The sequence below is a fragment of the Pleurodeles waltl genome, chromosome 7 (assembly GCF_031143425.1).
Source record: "Pleurodeles waltl isolate 20211129_DDA chromosome 7, aPleWal1.hap1.20221129, whole genome shotgun sequence".
NCBI classification, from domain to species: domain Eukaryota; kingdom Metazoa; phylum Chordata; class Amphibia; order Caudata; family Salamandridae; genus Pleurodeles; species Pleurodeles waltl.
The window spans coordinates 534,647,884-534,655,740 of NC_090446.1; positions in this window are offsets into that span (position 1 = coordinate 534,647,884).

Consider the following 7,857-nt stretch of genomic DNA (forward strand, 5'->3'; position numbering starts at 1 on the left):
AAGTTAGATCCAGCACCAATGTGGGCTCTATGTCTAGTGATAAGCCTAACTTGGGGGAGCATGGTTATATTCCTTATTGGACAGAGACTTTGATGGAATCATTCCTTAGGAAAATCCAGAACATTATTTCTAAATAATTTACATCTATATTTGATAGACTGGGAGCTTTTGAAAAATGCTTAGCTTTGATTACTTTGCAGGATAACTCTCCAGTCATTAGAGCCATCCCTGAACCCCAGGTGGCTGTCCATGGTTTTATCCCAGGAGTTAGTTCTGTAGTGGTTGCTGGCCCTCTGTATCATAAACCTCTGGCTGGTGAGGCTTCTAGCACCACGCTGAGTTCCAACGTGCAAGGAATGGGTGGACTTGCCCCTGATAGGTCCAAAAGTGCCTCAGTGGTTCAGCCAAAGATCCCGAGGGGGGCTTTATTCAAGGATCTACAGCCCCTCATTTGGCCCATGGGCAGCCAGTAATAGATATCCTGCTAGCCTCATGTCCTATGTAGCAATTTTGGCCATAGTACCAAAGCTTCAAGTGGGACAGAAGGAAGGACAAAGAGATTTGACCAATAAATGTATCAGCTGGTTGGTCCACCAAAGGGACTTCTCCTTCTCTATGGTGGATGATATTCTCATTACACAGAATGTGGGTTGATTGGGTCATGGTCCAAAGTCTATTGAGGGTGACTGTATTATCATAAATTGTAAGTCCCCGCATGTCGTACAAAGGTTTCTTTGTGCACCCCATGGAACAAATACTTCTCCCCCTGGGTTATTTCTACAAATGTAGCTTCTCTTGGGGGGGGGCTGGTGCCCAGTTTTACGGAGTTGCACCCGATATGCCCCTCATTGTATAAGGCTAATATGAACCAGGTACCAAGGGATGTAGGCTTTGTCTTCCCTAATGCTAATCAGTTTGAGAGTCTTGAGAGACTTGATGAAGCGGATTGACTTGTTGGTGGTAGGGTGGCCATCTCTTTGAAGGAGAACCCCGATCGACATGAGGAGCGTGGAAGTACAAGGGGTGGCTTGGTGGAAGCCGACCTAAATGATTTGGATGGGTCCCAGGCAAGGTTAGCATCTTTCAAGGATGATAGAGCTAGGGGGGGCCTATGGTAAGGGATTCCAAGCCCTTGGTGGGGCAGGAGTGATTTCTGCACTGCTACCTGATACTTTATTGGTGAGTTCCAGCCACTGATGGTAAGGCCCTGTGATAACTAACTATTCCCTAGTGGTCTCTACCCCCTGCCAGTGTAATTAATGAACTACAGGCTTCAGTTAGTGCCTCCTCGCCTGAAGGTCTGGTTTCTTCAGCTCAAGTACGGAGCAGTGATCCTATTGAGGTCAAGATAAATAATGAGCAGTCACATTCCACGTCCCATCCCTCTGTCTTTAAAGTGTTGTTCTGGAAAGTTATGGGGCTTGCTTCTAAACTTAATATTCCTGAGTAGGCTTCATTTATCGATCTGCACGCTATATACCTTTTCCACAAAACGTGGTCTGTTAGCCCACTCTATTGACCTGAGTTTGCAAATTTTAGTAAGGAAGCCATCTTCAGTCGAAGGGGATCCCCCTTGGGGGGCTTAACAACTTGGGTGCATACTAGTTTGTGTTGCCAAATTAAAGAAGTTGTGGTGCCCTGTTTGGATATTTTGTGTGTTACTCTAAGTTCCGCCTGTCAAATTCTATTTTTATTTATAATGTGTATCATAGGCTGGGTGGAACTAATCATGAGATGCCTACATCTGAGATATTAAACTTGCATATGTCAGAAACCCCAGCCGGTGTTCTTAAGATCGTGAGGGGAGACTTTCAACTGTCAGTTTGAACCCCTAATGGTCCTCCCATTTCTGAAGAAGAGGATAACGTTTGGGGAAATCCCAAGCTGGACATGATACCAATTAGGAAATGGCATGCCCTGACCCTGAAAATTAATGCTTTCACCCTGATGCAGGGCCTTTGAGCAGGAAATGGGAGAACAAGGTCAGATAGAGAGGTGAGCCATACTTTCAACTGAGCACCTGGCACTAGTCTCCTTGACTATATCCTAGTAGACCTTAGGCTGTAGCCATTGTTGGTTAATGTGTCTATTATCCCCGGCCAAGATAGTGACCATAATGCACTGGTCCTATCAGTTGCCCTTTCTTTTTTTGGTAGGGTCCACAGTGCAGAAGAGCCCTCTGACTGTGCTTTACGATTAGCTAGTAACATGCACAGAGTGAAATGGGCCCACTTGGTTAATTCTGAGCATTTATTGGGGAATATTTATTCTCTGGTTGCATATTTCATTGGGGACCTACTGGGAGATGGGGCACCTTCTGAGATGATCGTGAGAGATAGAATTAGTTCTATCCATGGAAATTTGTTTGCTAATTTAAAGAATATCTTTTACATGGCTGACAGACATTTCACTGACTGGAGGTCTTCTCGTACCTGGTTTAGTAAGATTTGCAGGGCTGCCAGGCTAGCCTTGGTCTCTGCAACCAAGCAGCAGGATAGTGGAGTGATCCAAACCCAGAGGGCCAGTATTAAAAAAAACTATCACCCCTGCCAAAAGAGAGTGGGAAATGACCAAGTGGATCGATCTGTTAGACACAATTAGGGAGGGGGATCACCGTGGGTTCTGGAATCTGGTCTCAGTGGGAAAAGGGGGGGCCTGTTATGCAGGTTCAACAGTGGTAGCAGTTGATTGGATCTGTCATTTTTCTATCCTCTCCTACTTGCTTAGGGGGGAAGTGCTCCTAGAACAAACTTTACTGGATAGGAAACCAGTGGATGATGTGGTTGTGTCTAACACTTGTAGGTTCTCCACACCAATCTTAGAGGAGCAGGTGAGATTGGCAATTGTCCGAATAGCCCACAATTAAGCCCCTGAGTTGGACAAAGTTCAAGGTGGATACTTTTCTTAACGCCATGGATGTTTGGAGTCCATATTTTATGGTTATTTTCAACAACTTTATGGATGTTGTTGACAATCCCCCAAACTGGGCAGGTGCCATGATTATACCTATTTATAAAAAGGGTTCCTTGGAGGACCCATGCAACAATAGGCCAATTAGCCTTCTTGATTGTTTCCAGAAATTATTTAGTTCCATCCTTTTCGAACAATTGCACCTATGGATGGACAGAAAGGCAATTATGGTGCACCATCAAGCAGGCTTTAGGGAAGGAATAAGCACTATCAACCAGGTTCTTAGCTTCCAGCTAATCTTTTGGAAATCAGTGGTGTTGGGAGGTGGTAGTCTTTATGTCACTGTTAGAAATGGGGTCTTTGGTTGACAGTCAGGTTACGCCCTGTTCAAGCAAGGACCCTCACTCTAGTCAGGGTAAAAGAGAATCACGCTCAGCTAACCCCTGCTTACCCCCTTGGTAGCTTGGCAGAGCAGGTGGCTTAACTTCAGAGTGGTAGGTGTGAAGTATTTGTACCAACACACACAGTAACTTAATGAAAACACTACAAAATGACACAACACAGGTTTTGAAAAATAGGAAATATTTATCTAAACAAAACAAGACCAAAACGACAAAAATCCACCATACACAAGTCAAGTTATGAATGTCTAAAAATTCAATAAAAAAATAGCGCTTAGTAACACAAAATGCTTCGATTAGGTTTGAACACGGCGTTGTGACGGAGTCGTTCCCAACAATCCGACACCAGCGTCGCCGGCCACGGAGTCACGCGGACCCCCAGGTACAGTACCTTTGGTGAAGAGTGAAAACAAGCCGATGCGCGAAGTCGGGGATCGCGGCGTCTGTGCGAAACGTTGAATCTGCGCACTTCGAGCGGCGTCGGTCACAACATGGTGCGGCGACTTCCGCAGAGTCATGGACTTCGGCGGGGCTGCAGCGGTGTCAGGCCTGCGGAGGTCGTCGCGTTCCAGCTAACATCACGGAGTGGTTTGCAGGCGGCATCACCGGATTTAGCAGCGGCGTCAGTCCGGAGTCGTCCGATGTCCTTGAATTTTCACCAGCTTTTCCTTTATAGGGCCCAGGGACTGGATAGGGCACCACTTGTCAGGGCAGGAGTCTCAGCAGAGAGACCAGGTGCTGGTAAGGGAAGTCTTTGATGGCCCTTAGACAAGCTCAGTCCAAGCCTTTGGAGAGTACTTCTCAAGCAGGAATATACCACAAAGTCCAGTCTTTGTCCCCTTGCACAGGCAGAAGCAGCAACTGCAGGATAGCTCCACAAAGCACAATTACAGGCAGGGCAGCACTTCTCCTCAGCTCTTCAGCTCTTCTCCAGGCAGAGGTTCCTCTTGATGTCCAGAAGTGATCTAAAGTTTGTGGTTTTGGGTGCCCTTCTTATACCCAATTTCTCCTTTGAAGTAGGCCTACTTCAAAGTAATGTCTCTTTTGAATGTGAAATCCTGCATTGCCCAGGCCAGGCCCCAGACACTCACCAGGCGGTCGGAGACTGCATTGTGTGAGGACAGGCACAGCCCTTTCAGGTGCAAGTGACCACTCCTCCCCTCCCTCCTAGTACAGATGGCTCATCAGGAAATGCAGACTACACCCCAGCTCCCTTTGTGTCACTGTCTAGTGTGAGGTGCAACCAGCCCAACTGTCAAACTGACCCAGACAGAGAATCCACATACAGGCGGAGTCACAGAAATGGTATGAGCAAGAAAATACTCACTTTCTAAAATTGGCATTTTCAAACACACAATCTTAAAATCAACTTTACTAAAAGATGTATTTTTAAATTGTGAGCTCAGAGACCCCAAACTCCACATGTCCATCCGCTCCCAAAGGGAATCTACACTTTAATCAGATGTAAAGGTAGCCCCCAAATTAACCTATGAGAGGGATAGGCATTGCAACAGTGAAAAACAAATTTAGCAATATTTCACTGTCAGGACATATATAACACATCACTATGGTGGTCATTCCGACCTAGGCGGGCGGCGGTTGCCGCCCGCCCGTCGGAAGCCGCCTGAATACCGCCCCGCGGTCAATAGACCGCGAGGGGTATTCTGACTTTCCCGCTGGGCCGGTGGGCGATCTGAATCAGATCGCCCGCCGGCCCAGCGGGAAAGCGCCTTCCACAAGGAAGCCGGCTCGGAATCGAGCCGGCGGAGTGGAAGGCGTGCGACGGGTGCAGCAGCACCCGTCGCGCTTTTCAGTGTCTGCATCGCAGACACTGAAAAGCCTAGTTGGGCCCTGTTAGGGGGCCCCTGCAGTGCCCATGCCATGGGCATGGGCACTGCAGGGGCCCCCAGGGGCCCCAAGACGCCCGTTCCCGCCGGCCAGGTTCTGGCGGTAAGAACCGCCAGAGCCAGGCCGGCGGGAAGGGGGTCGGAATCCCCATGGCGGCGCAGCATGCTGCGCCGCCATGGAGGATTCCCCAGGGCAGCGGGAAACTGGCGGGAGACCGCCAGTTTTCCCTGTCTGACCGCGGCGTTAGCGCCGCGGTCAGAATGCCCTTAGGGGCACCGCCGGCCTGTCGGCGGTGCTCCCGCGCCCCTTGGCCCTGGCGGATTGTATCCGCCAGGGTCAGAATGAGGGCCTATATGTCCTACCTTAACCATACACTGCACCCTGCCCTTGGGGCTACCTAGGGCCTACCTTAGGGGTGTCTGACATGTAAGAAAAGGGAAGGTTTAGGCCTGGCAAGTGGGAACACTTGCCAAGTCAAATTTACAGTTAAAAACTACACACACAGACGCTGCAGTGGCAGGTCTGAGACATGATTACAGAGCTACTTATGTGGGTGGCACAACCAGTGCTGCAGGCCCACTAGTGGCATTGGATGTACAGGCCCTGGGCACCTCTAGTGCACTTTGCTAGGGACTTACTAGTAAATCAAATTTGCCAATCGTGCATAAACCAATCAACAATACAATTTACACAGAGAGCATATGCACTTTAGCACTAGTTAGCACTGGTTAGCAGTGGTAAAGTGCTCAGAGTTCAACAGCCAACAGCAACAGGTTAGAAAAAAGAGGAGGCAGGAGGCAAAAAGATTGGGGATGACCCTGCATAAGCAAAAAAGTCTAACAGTCATCTTTGTTGACTTGTGTTCCGCTTTTGACCTAGTCCCATGCAAAGCTTTGGTGCACTCATGGGGGATCCTGCTGATGTTTTGAACATACTGATCAGGCTTCATAGCAAGACTTTTCCGCAAGTCCGGTGCGGATCACATGGGGAGTTGATGGACCCCATTTCTGTAGATCATGGGGTTAGATAGGGTTGTGTGTTGGCCCCTATACTATGTAAATGATTTGGTTAGCCACCTCAACCTGTGCGATGGGGATGTTCCCCAGCTGGCCAATTATAAGATCATCTCACTTCTTTTTGCTGATGATACTCTTTTGATGTCCAGGTCACAGATGTGTTTGCAACGAATCCTGGATAGTTTTGAGAGATTTTGTGTAAAGAAGGGCCTTGAAGTTAATGTAGGCAAAACGAAATTCATGATACTGAATTTGGGTCGCACCTCAGGCCCAAACCCAATCTGTCCAATCTGTCCGGAGTACATTTGGATCGTGTGTATGTATTTGATCATTTGCCTTGACTTTAACTGCTAATTTAGATTGGGACCATCAGCTGGAAAAACAAAAACTTAAATTGGTGTAATCTTCGGGGGTGCTTGCAAGGGCTAATAAAAAGTCTTGTTTTCACCCAATTTACCCTGTCCTCTAAATATATAAATTGCAGGTCTTGGGGATAGCACTTTAAGGGTGGAGCTTTTGAGTTATAAGGATTTGTCAAAACTTCTCGTTGTTGGGAACTCTTTTCTCCGCCAGATAGTGGGCCTTCCAATCAGTACTCTGCTAACCCCACTTTGATTTGATTTGGACATGAAACCTAACACATTGGAAGCAGGCCTGAGACCTATCCTTTTCTGGAGAAGGTTATGGCCCTCTCCAGAGCTTGTATGTTTTCAAGAGGGTCTCATGGAGGATAAGCCTTCCACGTTCATGAACCATTCATTGGTTAAAATATGTCAAAGAGACTCTCATTAATATGGGATGTCGTGGTCTCTGGCTTGAGCCTGAGGCTGCTGCTGGTTTCAGCAAATTAACTTATGTTGCACTGGTAGCACACAAAGGGTCTTATTTACTTTCACTCAGTTTCTGGCATCTTGGATGATGTTGAGCCTCATATGGCAAGGACGCTCTGCCTGCAGTTCAGATACAGCACATTGCCTATTGCAGCCTTCATGGGTACTTGGGCTATTAGGAAAGTACCTGCCAAGCTTGAATGTATTATGTATAGGGCAGCCAAAGAAACGAAGGAGCATGTTTATTTTTTGTCTGGCCTTCACCCAGAGAAGAAGAAGACGGATAATTCCCATTTGTCAGATGGTAGGGGTGAGGAACTATCAAACTGCATTTCACATCTTGAAATATGATTCTCTGCAATGTCTAGTCTTTGTCATATCATGTTGTTTGATGACAGTATGGCGGTTAAGCTAAAACAAGCCCATTTACTAATTTAACTACCGCGTTAGGTTTTCTACATAATAATAGATTTTTAAAAGCATGTGCCACAGCTTATCTTCAGGCTTCTATTGCTTCTTAATTATTGCAAATTTAGCACCTTGATGTATTTATCCGGAAATTTTTCTCCAGAAAGGGTGGGTTTGGAGTACTGCTAAATGTTTTTAATTTTGATTCCTATAATTAATAATTGATGGGGACGCGACTTAGAGCTGCTAATGAATTTTAAACTGTTGTATTTATTGCTTTTTATAATTTTTTATTAGAGTATCCGTACTGTTTTTATGAGGAGTTGGAATGTGCTGGTTTTTTGTTAATGTCACTTTTATGACAATACGTCAAAATAAAGTATTATCACAGATTTAATAGCTTGATATTTTAGTTGTTCTGAAGTAATTTAGTATACAATTGTA